The sequence below is a fragment of the Lontra canadensis genome, unplaced genomic scaffold (assembly GCF_010015895.1).
Source record: "Lontra canadensis isolate GAN:19392208 unplaced genomic scaffold, GSC_riverotter_1.0 scaffold31, whole genome shotgun sequence".
In the NCBI taxonomy this organism is placed as follows: domain Eukaryota; kingdom Metazoa; phylum Chordata; class Mammalia; order Carnivora; family Mustelidae; genus Lontra; species Lontra canadensis.
Window position 1 is genome coordinate 3360104 of NW_022631025.1, and position 12021 is coordinate 3372124.

Sequence of the window (12021 nt, forward strand, 5' to 3'; positions counted from 1 at the left end):
TGCATGACCTTGGGTGAGTTCTGCTGTAGCAAGCCTCAGAATCCCCACAGAACTTACCTGGCCATCCTAGTTCGCACACGTGGAAAGATTGCCTGTTCCTCCAAGACTCAGTCCTGGAGGATGCCCAGAGTCCCAAGCCTGTCCTTACTGGGCACACCCAGTCCTGTCCAAGGGAAAACTGAGAAGAGGTAGAGCTAAGTGTGCTGTGGACAGACTCGAGGCCATCTGGCCTCCTCCTCTCTTCCTGGGCCACACTGGCAGGGAGCAAGCATCATGCCTGTCTAGTGATGGAGGAGATGGCTGGACATTCACAGCGTCACCTGCAGGCTCTGTCCATCCCCAGCTGGCATATATGCATAGCTTGGCAGCGGACCCCCAAATCGCTGTGGGGGAGTGGGGAGAACCCGTCCCTGACTGAGTACTATATGCTCTCTGAGCCCTTAGGGTTGGCTTCAGGCACTGTGCTGGCATGCCTCCAGTGACAGGGATCTCACTCCCTGTGCTGATTCCATGGCTAAGCACCTAGTAGACAGGTCACAGTCCTCTTTTGTGAGGACCCTTGGGCTGGGCTCAAGAGCAGGTCCTAGCACCCAGGAAGGGCAAGACTGAGGGATCCCTGGACAGACCTTGGGACCAGGACTTTGCCAGGATCATGGTTGTCCTTAGATCACTTGGCACCTCTGAACCTCCATGCCCCGGCTCTGATGGGGATAGCCATCACCCCCCACCCCCATCTGCTCTGCAGGTGGTCCTGAGGCTCCCACAAGACAGGGCTGCCGGACGCGGCAAACTGCCTGACCCTGGCTGGTGCTGGCAGAGTCTGTCCCCTGCCCAGAGCCCTTGTCTCCACGGCTGTCCAGCCAAAGGGTGTGATTACCTCCGTGTCACAGAGGAGTAGGCTGAGGCCCAGGAAAGACTTTTCGATTTCAGTAGCTTGCTCAAAGCCACAGAGCAGGAGCCTGTGCCCCTCCCCTCCACTGCCAACTTGGCTCCCCAAGACTCCGGTGCCAGGGAACCCTAAGTCTCCCCAAGTGTAGGCTGTCCTGGTGCCCCTGCCTGGCCAGGCCGGTGGACACCTGAGGCTCACTTCCAGGGCCAGGACCCAAGCAGGCCACACAGCTGTGTCATCACACTGCTCTTCTGTAGGTGGACATAATGGTGGTAAGCAAAGACTTCTGTGAGGGGGAGCAGGGTCTAGCCTTGCTCCCGGAAAGCCCAGTCACCAGGTACTTTTGGGGAGAGTCTGCCTCTGAGTGGACTCCAGCAGCCTGGGTCTTGTCGTCAGACACAGTGCAGCCAGCCCATCCCAGAGCCCCCGCCCCCGACATAGGCCACAGCCCAGGGAGGTGGCCCCTTACCACCAGGGGTCTTCTGTGGGGCCCGTCCCCAGGTGAGACCTCAGGGCCGGAGTGGGTCATCTGGATCTCAGGTCCTGTGGGGGTGGGGGACCACAGCTGGAGGCAGTAGGAGGGGACAGGAGCAGGGCAGGCTTCTCAGGACCTGAAGGTAGGTGCTAGGGGCAGACAGGTGGGGGTAGGAGTCACGTGGGCCTCTGAAGCTCGGGCTCCCGGTCCCTGTGAAGTGCTGGGAGGAGAAGGAGTAGTTCCTGCTGCCCCAGCCCCTCAGGAAAGCCTCCCCGCTCAATGGGGGATGCGAGGTTCTATAACATAATCTTTGTTTTTCTTCTTTTGTAATGAATACAATTCTATAACATTTCTTTTACTCCCTAATTTTAAAACGTGGTTTAAAAAAATAGTTTGCAAATGGGGGATGCCCGGGAAGCCCTGCCCGTTGAGCCTCCAGCTCTTGATTTCAGCTCAGGTCATGATCCCACTGATCCGGGATCGAACCCCGTGTCAGGCTTGGTGCTCAGCGTAGAATCTCCTCGAGATTCTCTCTCCCTCTCCCATCCCCCTGCTCCGGTGTGCAATCAGTCAATCAATGAATCAGTCGTAGTTGCACTGGGATGTAATTCACACTCCCTAAAACTTACTCTTTTAAAGGGCACAACGCAGGGGTCTTTGGTATATTCAGATGTTGTAAACACCACCACCATCTCGTTCCACCACATCTTCACCCCCAGAACGAGACGTCACCCCCCAACCCCATCTGTGAGCCCCAGGCAGCCAGAAATCCGCTGTCTATGGATTTGCCTGTTCGGGACATCCCACGTCCCCAGAGTCACGGAACGCCAGGATCTCTGACTGCACACTCGCGCTCAGCACGTCTCACTCCACGTGGGTCAAACGTGCATCCGTGCTCCGCTCCATTCGTGGCCAGATAATATTCCATTGCACGGTGACAGACATTGATTTTCTGAAGAGCGTGTAGTCCTTATGGGGAATTTGTAAGGCAAGAAAAATAGAAAAGTTTACGCTATCCCTGTGCGCTACCAAGTAAGGGTGGCCTGCCAGCTGTCCGTGCGAGACATGCTCAGCAGCCGCCTGTCCCATGAGCCCATGGCCATTCGAAACTTTTTCTCCCAAACAGAGTTGCTATTATTTAATTTTCCTCTGGAAGGTTAACACCAAACACTGGGTCATATGCCCTGTTTAGTTCAGTCCAGAGAATGAGGCTTTAGACGTGCTGGGTCGCACAGGCATTGAAACCCCCCCCCACCTGTGACCTCTCTGTCAGCACCTCCTGCTGCGAGGCCCTGGAGCTCAGGCCCTGCTGTTGCAGCCTGTGTCCCCCGCCCACTTCTGCCCACGCCTAGAGAGACCCACGGTCTCCCTTGGCTAAGCTCTGTGGGTATATGCGCAGGGGGCATGTTGGAAGGGTTCCCGTCGCATCCACCAGACAGGGTGAAGGCGGACTTCCATCAGGCTTCTTTGGCCCCCAGAGCCGGTCACACCTCTCCTTCCTGCGGGGAGCCGCTGGCATCCCCCACTGCTGGGGGTCATGCACACCTGAGCTACCTCCCCTCCAAGCTCCAAGCCTCCTCCATCCCCACCTGAGAGTGCTACCTGGGTCCCTGTGGAGCCCCTGCTGGGCTCTGGGCACCCAAACCCAGCATCAGCCCCTCTGTTGGAAGAACCTGCCGTGGATTGTCTTCAGAATCCCTTTCCGACAACTGGCAGGGAGGAAGTGACCAGCTGTGCAGATAAAGGAGCCCAGAGATGCTCCCTGACGCATGGTTTATGGAAGGTGTCATGAAGGCTGTGAATGCCCAGCAGCTGCAAAGGGGCAGGTAGAATATGCTCCACACGATTACATAGGACAAAGCCACTTAGAGACTCCTCCTAGCGTGCTGTGACCCAGGAAGTGATGAGAGGTCACGCCCAGGGCTGCAGCACGGGGTGGCCTGGAGGGAGCAGAGGGCGCTTCTGCTTCTGTGCATTTTCCTGCATGCAGGATGAGAGGTAGCTCCCCTTCTCGTATGCCGCCACTTCGGGGAAAGTGCCCAGACCCGCAGAGGCTTGCCGTGAAGGAGGGCTCCATGGAGAACAGAGCGAGTGTGGGGGGGCTTCCTTCTAATCCTGGCACTGCCCACAGGCGGTGACCTTCAGCCCATCGAGGGTTGACGGGTTGACGGCTCTGAGCGCAGCTTCTGTGTTAGTCCTCCCCGGGGCTGGGGTGGGGGATGCTGAAGGAAGCAGCTGAAGGGCTGTCCTCCGCTCTGGCCGGCTCCTGCCTGTGCATCTGTCTCCTTGCCCGTGGGACCTGCCTGTGGAAAGGGGAATAGCCTCTGATTCAGGAGGGCCGCCTGCTCCCCATCTCCATAGGGGGACACAGAGGCCCGGGGGTCTTGGCCAGGTGCTCGGGGTCATGAAGCCGGTGGGAGGGGCACGTGGAGGGAGCATAGAGGAGGAGGACGGTGGAGACCAGGGAGGCACAACGTGGCACCTGCCTGACAGGCTGGGCCTCCAGCTAGAGCCCACTGTCCAGGCCGGGCTCTGACCAGTGGCCAAGACACATTGTCCTGCCAACTGGGGTCGCAGAGCTCACTGGGGTCTCTTCTGCCCGGAGTCACCACTTGGCACTCAGGGGTCCCCTGCAGCCCCCATGCAAGCCCAGTGCGGGGGGCACACACTGCCCATGACGCACAGGAGGCTTTTTCCACCGGCCAGGAACTCGGGCTGCCTGCTGAAGAGTTTTCCAGCACCCTCCACACTCACAGCAGCGCGGGCCCTCGGGAGGGCCTGTGCATTCAGAGAGAGGCGGCGCCCGGGTGACCTGAGGCAGCATCCAACCCTGGACAGGGTTCTGCAGGCACCAGGCCCAGTGTGCCCCCTGGAAAAGGGCCACATCACAAGGGAGGCGGAGACGGAGCAGGAGGATGGAAAGGCGTCTTTCTCTACGGATCTCCACGCGGGAGGCACGCAGTGCGGATGCTCGCTCTAGGGTACACGGGTGATGCATTATTCACAGCCCGTGTGTTCTCCGACGTCACTGCCAACACCACGGCCACGGGAGAGACATGGTCAGGGGTCTCAACCACTACATATGAACATTTTTGTCAACTCTCTGACGTGCAGCTTCGCATATGTGTTTCTAAGACGCATTATCAGATATGTATTGTTACTTCACCAACATCGAGCTTGGCCAACAGCTCCCTGTCTGGAGTCTGAGGGAAGCTTGTCGCCAGCGCGTGTCCTCTTGCGCTTGGGAATGCCACACAGCACATCAGTGGGACACTTGGGCCATTTTAATCAGCAAAATCATCAACAAAAGGCACAAAAATAAAAATACAAAAAAAAAAAAAAAACCAAAACCACCTAACGGAAAGGAGATTGAGCCAGGACACTGGCTCATGGCAGGGAGCTGGACCAGGGAGCGGAGTGTCACCTGTCACACGTGGCCGGGGTCACACACGGCTTGGGTCGACTGCCTTCACAGATTTGTGCACACCCACAAGTGACCTGGGAGGTGAGGCAACTGCCAATTATGAGTCAGAAATAAACTTTTGCGTGCCGTAAATTCACAAACACGGAATCCACGAATGCTGAGAGTGGGCTGCCTTTACAGAAAACGGGTGAATTTAGTCACATGAGCCTCTGCCTGGCAAAAATCTCATAAAGGGGAAAGACAAAGGATGTGTTTCCTTAGTGCGTGAGCACTCCCCCAAATCAGAGAGGCCAATAACCTGGCAGGAAAATGGACAAGGGAGGTGAGTAGGGAACAGAATGAGAACACAAAAGCCTCATAAAAGGTGAAAGAAGTGCCACTTTGCCCACAATAAGAGAATTGGCGATTACAGCTCTAACCAGACTCTTATGATGCCATGTTCCCACAGACAGGCTGGCTGCTGAGGAAGTCCAAGGGTGTTGTGGGGCCATGGGGACCCCAGGCTGCCCTGGACACGAGGACCTGGTCCTGGGAGTTTGCTCTGGGACACACAGCTGAGCTTTCGTACACTCATGCTCAAGGACAGACAGGTCATTGCATACGGCTTTCCTGGGTCTGCCCTCACTGCAGTGCCTGATCCCATTACCTCCACGTCTCACTTCCTCTGATGTCTGAGGCGTGAGGCCCGTGGTTCTCAGCCTCTGAGACTTTCGGAAGTGGGGGAGCTGATGTATGTGCTCAGATGCCCCCAATGGTGTCCAAAGGGCTCCCAGGGGAGACATCCACCAGGCCCCATAGCTCATTCCTGCCGAGTCCCCAGTGGGGTGCACCCTGGCCTCCTCACCGCCTCCTGCCCAGGGCCACAGTGAAGGACAGCCTGGCACCCAGGAGGCGCTCTCTAACCGCTCCCTGTCCCCCTGGGCCCAGCCCTCTGCACATACCTGTGAAGGGAGTGGGTCACAGCCTTGGCGGCCTGTTGGGCGGGTGGCATGTCTTTCTCTGCAAGGTTTTGTGTGACCTGCTCATCCAGGAACAAAGACCCTGATCATGAACCTACAGCACTGACCCTTTGATGAAACAACACTTATTGGTCTTAGAGACAGAACTGCCATTTTGCAAGAGAATTGTGCACTGATGACCAGACGCTTTCTGAGCTAAAGAAACCTGAGGTGCTGCTGGTATCCCCAGGGAACCAGCAGGCACTCCCAGTCTCCTGGGGGATTTCTGTGTCAGTAGCGCAGGGAGGGCCAGGCCGAGACAAGCTGGAGCGCCCACGGGGTAAGGACGTGCGGTGGTGTGTGCTGCATGGGGCTGGCCGTAGCTCTGGCCCGTGTCTCTGTGGGGGCTTGTGGGGGGCTGGGGCCACGAGCAGAGCAGACCTGACTGAGGCCTAGAGAGGAAAAGGGAGCCACCAGGGTGCCCAGGGAGCAGGTCACAGAACCAGGTTCAAAGGAGGCCGCTTCCCAGCCCAGAGGGAGCTTTCCACAAATGGTCATCAGACGTGTGTGCATGGGCCTCCAAACACAACGGCAACGGGGGCCCAGGGGAGCCGGGTTTTAAAAACAAAAGTAAGCTGACTGAATTTTAAAATATTCAAGAATAATGACAAGACAGGCATTTACTTGAGGAGAGATGTTCACAGCAGATATGAAAGCTAAGGAGTATTATCATTAACATACAAAGAGCTCAGGGGCACCTGGATGGCACCATCGGTTAAGTTTTCAACTCCTGCTTTAGGCTCGGGTCGTGATCTCGGGACGGTGAGATCGAGCCCCGAGTGAGGCTCCACGCTCGGTGTGGGGTCTGCCTGGGATTCTCTCCTGCACCCTCCTTCTCTGCTCCTCCCCCACCACATGCATGCATACACTCCCTCTCTCTTTAAAATAAATAAATAGGGCGCCTGGGTGGCTCAGTGGGTTAAGCCTCTGCCTTCAGCTCGGGTCATGATCCCGGGGTCCTGGAATCGAGCCCCGCATCGGGCTCTCTGCTCGGCGGGGAGCCTGCTTCCCCCTCTCTCTCTGCTTGCCTCTCTGCCTACTTGTGATCTCTCTATCAAATAAATAAATAAAATATTTTAAAATAAATAAATAAATATAATCTTTATTCAAGAGCTTGTGTGAGTCAGGATGCTTAGAAAAGGCCAAACTCCTCAAAGAAAGGAGAGCAGAGGCCAAGCTCAGACAGAAAGTCATGGACACATGAAACCACGGAGTGGTCTCACCAGGAGCCGTCTCAGGGCAGGGGAGACAAGTCCGCATCTTCACACGGAGCTTACCGCTCTTCGTTTGAATAACTAGGCCCCCATGCTGGCCACAGGACAGTGAGCTGCGGGCCAGTCCACTGGACCAGCCTTTCAGGAAAGCAATTTGGCAAAATCTCACTTACTCCTACTCTTGGAATTTCCCTGAGGAAAGCAAAGACCTGGGCCTGTAGTTGTTTAGCTCAGAGTTAGGGAAAAACACCAACAGAAAGACTGGAAACCACTGGGTTCTGGCAGGCGGGCCTGGGGAACCACATGGTCTGAGACCGCCTGCTCCCGGCCACGGCAGACGCTGGGTGCCTGCCTCAGCCCCAGGGACCTGGCCCCGGGACAGCCCCGGGCCACACGGAAGCTCAAGGAAGGAGCGTGCAGGCAGCGGATGAAGGCTTGATCTCATGTCAGAAAACGCAACTGGTATCAGCCACGCCTACTTCTGTTGGGGTGAATTCCCTTTTCTTTCCTCTATGTTTTTCCAGCCATAGCAGGCCATAGCGGGCCCACAGCGGTGCGTGCACTGTGCCCGCTTGGCCGGACCGGGTCAGCGGCTGGGTCAGCAGTGTGTCTGGGTAGTTGTGGTAGATGTTGTCAGACCATCCTGGAGTGGTTGTACCAATTTGCACTCCCACCAGAGAGGCAGCCTCTCCCGCAGAGCCTGTTAATTGACTCTTGCATCAGGAGAGAAGCGGTATCACGGGGAGGCTGTAATTTCTGTGTCTCCTCGTATGCGTGAGCACACAGTCCCGGGCTGCTCCACCGAACACCACTTTTCAGCAACCTGCCTGCACGCGGGCTCGTGTCTCCCCGGACCCCTTTTCTGAGCCCTGCCCCGCCCCCGTTCCAGCACCTGCCTCGCCCATGAAGGTCCTAAGCTGATGCGAGGCCCCTACACTGGGTACATGAACCTGCCTCTCTCTCCCGGGGCCCCACCCAGTGGGGTCTTGCCCCAAGACAGAGCCAGGGTGGTGGCCAGCCAGCCCCTGGGCTGCCCCAGGCCACCTCTTATCTGTGGGCACTGCCCCTTAACGCACCCCCAGGCCTCAGTTGTATGCCGTGTCGTGGGACTATCAACCCCGAGGTCACCATGAGGACAACAGAGGGGACATCTGCAGACCTGCAGTGGGCAGACCAGGCTGGAGCAAAGGAGGATCAGTCCTTGAGGCTCTGAGCAGCTATGACCCTGTGCCCCTCAGTCTCCCACAGATCGTGCAGGGGCCAGACCCATCCCAGGACCCGCTGGCAGCTTGTGCCACGGCCACAGCCGTAGCATGGCTGCTGTAATGAGGGCTGAGTCCACACCTGGTCCCTGCTGGTCAAATCCCTGCCGGCTCATCATCACGAGGCAGGGGTCAGTGGCCCGAACCACCTCCCCCAGCCCTCAGGCCTGCCTGAAGCCCACACGAGACACTGCTGGGGGAGGTTGGGGTCCTCCGAGCCCCCTGGGCCAATGGCTATGATCGGGGTGTCCTCAGGGTAACACCTGGACAAGGGACAGAGACTCAGTGGTGCATATGGACCTACTGTTCAGAAAGGCCAGCACAGGGACCGTCACCCCCCACCAAGGAAGTGGCCAGCCAAGAACAGCTGTAGGGACACCTGCCAGCACCCCCAGCCCTGACCGGTCCTCACTGTGCGTGGCGCACGCCATCCCGACGTCACTCATGGCCGCAGCCTGATGCTACCTCTTCTGGCTCGAGGACACTGACTGCCAGCCTGGCAGGCTTGCTGCCTCCCTGCCCGTTTCCCCAGGCCACCACAGGGGTCCAGCCACTGTGTTTCCAGGGCGTTTTCTGCACATGAGCCCCTCCCCCCACTTCGGCTGGCCAAGTGCGGTGGGCCAGGCACACAGCTGCCTCTTTTCTTGAAAACCAGCCATTTATTGGCTTGTGTTTATACTGCGAAACTTTCTACTACAAAACACAACATATTCCCAGAAAAGGCATTAAACAGTTCAGCAAATCACAAGCAGGCACACTCACGTGACACCCCCCAGATCTCGACATCCCAGAGGTACTCCCGTCCTGTCTTCACGGGAATCACAGCCCGCAGGTGGTTTCCTTGTCCCTGTTCCATGACTGAGCCCTACAGCTGGCTTTGCCAGGAGAAGGGCAGGGCTGGGGAGCGCCCACAGGCCCAGAGCCTCGCTGCAGTCTGCTCACTGTGTGCGGAGTGGACACCATACCCCAAGTCCTGTCTGCTGCTTCCACAGAGAGCGCCAGTGTGTCCGGCCCACAGGAGGAACACGGCTACATGCACCTCCTTGTGGGTGGCGTGAGCAGGCAGAGGGCTGCTCAGAGCGCCACTGCCCAAGCATCCAACCTTCCTTCGGGCAGGGGCCAGCGGCATCCCAGGGGCTGTCTCTGCTTTCCCAGCTGGCTCACCCGTGGCTGGGGGGCAAGAGGACCTCACTGCATCCACGTGGCCACGTGGTGGTCAGTGGCGTGCTGCACCAGTTTTATCTCCCCCAGCTCTGCTGTGGGCGTTTTGTTCTCTCTAGGAACCTGCGCCCTTGTGGGAATGTAGCTTATGGGGCAAATTCCACACCGAGGCCCATTGCAGCCCCTGGAGTCAGCCAGGAGAGCCCATTATCCTCCCTTTCACCAATTGAGACTCTGTGGTCAACCCTCTGCTCTACACGGTGTCGCTGCCGTGCCTGGCACCCGGGGCGGCCACCTTTACCGTTCCTCACTCCTGCCTTGTCTGGTAGCAAGACCTCTCTGAGGTGAGCGACCTCATCCCCATGAGCACATGTGTGCTTTTTCTCTTGTGCTGACACAGGAAGTATAGAGAAGAGGCCATCCCCCGTGACCCCAACACCCCGCCTGACCGCCGCTGTGCCTCACATGTCCCTAGACCACTCATGGCCCGTGTGTGTCCCATCATCCATTGAGCGAACATGGCAGTCCTTGTACAGAGGACTAGAGGGTGGGAACAAGAGGCGGAAGGAGGGCAAAGAGACCAAACGCTGGGATGACAATCCATGTTTCGGTCAGAAGCAGCCCAGTCAGCTGTGCAACCCTGGGCAGGCCGGCTGACCTCTCTGGGCTCATCTTGCTGACCCACTGGACAGAAACCACAGCAGCACAGGGCCTAGGGCTCGTCCTGAGCTCCCTACCCCTGGAACCCAGGCCTGGGACGGTTTTGGCTCTGGGCCTGGCTGTGCATGCTGGGAAACACGTGGCATCCTTGCCCCAACCAGGGGCTCTCGTGTGGCTTCACCCTGACCTCCCCGCAGGCATGCCTGCAGCGACATCCAGAGGCCAGAGGCCGCGAGGCCAGCCAAGCTTCGGGGGCTTCCTTCGCAGGGCCGATTGTAAAACAATGTCTCATTATAATCTACTTGGAGACACCGTCTGTAACTCTGGGGCTGCACCCATGACACGTGACCCAGACAGTCAGCCTCCAGGGGCCAGCCCCAAGTGATGCAGGACACCCTCCCCGCAGCCTGAGGCATGACTGCCAGCCCTGCGGAGATCTCCCCGGAGTGGGAAGGCGCGGCTGTGCCTTCCTGGGACAGCTGGGCAGGGTCCGGGGACGGTGACAACCCGCCTGGGCCAAACAGCCCCCCCCCCCCCCATCCCGGCCGTGCACTCGCTTCTGTTGCCTCCACATCTACCCTGAGAAAGAACCACAGGGTAAAATGGATGAGAACAGAACCTTGACAGAGCCGAAATGTCTGGAAACTGGGTAGAAACACTGAGCAGCGCGCTGGGCATGTCATGACGGATGCCGGCCACCACATGCTCACACCGAGTACGTCCTTTGTTTCTATGGAGACATAATTCCCATAATTCCCTTGTAAGGTGAGCAACCCAGTGGTTGTCAGCCCAGCAGTGGACCTGTGCAGCCGCCGCCACGACCCTCACCCAGGACAGACGCGCAGCCACCAGGGCACCTGGCTCTGCCAGCAACGCGCAGCCCCTCTCACACAGCATCACACCCTCATCACGCCACGAACGGTCCCACGCATTCTCCTGTGCATCTAAATGGGGCTCTGAGCCACGAGGCCGTTCTGTCCCAGCCCTGGGAGGGGCCCCTGCACCAGCCAGCATGTCCCGTCCCCCAAGCCGTGCCCAAGATTCCGATGTCTCCACAACCTCGCCGCTGTGCGGGGCCCATATTTCCCATTCTAACCACCCGGAGGGTGGCAAGAGGCATCTCGCTGTGGTTTGGGTGTACCTCTCCCTAACAGCTGGGGATCTTCTTGGGAGAAATAGCTGTTCAAGCACTTTGACTGTTTTATTTTATTTTTTTATTTATTTGACAGAGATCACAAGTAGGCAGAGAGACAGGCAGAGAGAGAGGGGGAAGCAGGCTCTTTGCTGAGCAGAGAGCCCGATGCAGGGCTTGATCCCAAGACCCTGAGATCCATGACCTGAGCTGAAGGCAGAGGCTTAACCCACTGAGCCACTCAGGCGCCCCCTTTAAAGATTTTATTTATTTAGTTGACAGAGAGGTCGAGCACAAGCATGGGGAGCGGCAGGCAGAGAGAGAGGGAACCCAATGCAGGACTCCATCCCAGGAGCCATGGATCATGACCTGAGCCAGAGGCAGATGCTCAACGACTGAGCCACCCAGGTGCCCCCTTTCTGACTATTTTTGAGTTGGGTTGTTTGTCCTTTTGCTGGTGACCCTTAGGGGTTCTGTATACTAGTCCGTGGACAGTAGTCTGTGGACACTAGTCCGTGGACGCTAGACTGTGGTGGCATCTGTGATTATTTTGGAGGTTGACCCATTCCCTGGCAGTGCCCTTTGACCCACAGAAGTGGGATCGTGCTGAAGACGCTCTGTGTCTCCCTCAGGGGACTGTGCTCAACAGGATGTTCAGGTAAATCCCTCACACAGCCCTGGCCAAGCTGGGCCGAGCCCCCTCTGGCTCAGTCCCCTGCTTTCCCCCCAGGCCTCCTAGACCCCGATGCCCTGCGCCCCCTGCCGGCACCCGGCCACACAGCTCCTGCCTGGAGGAGAGGCGTGAG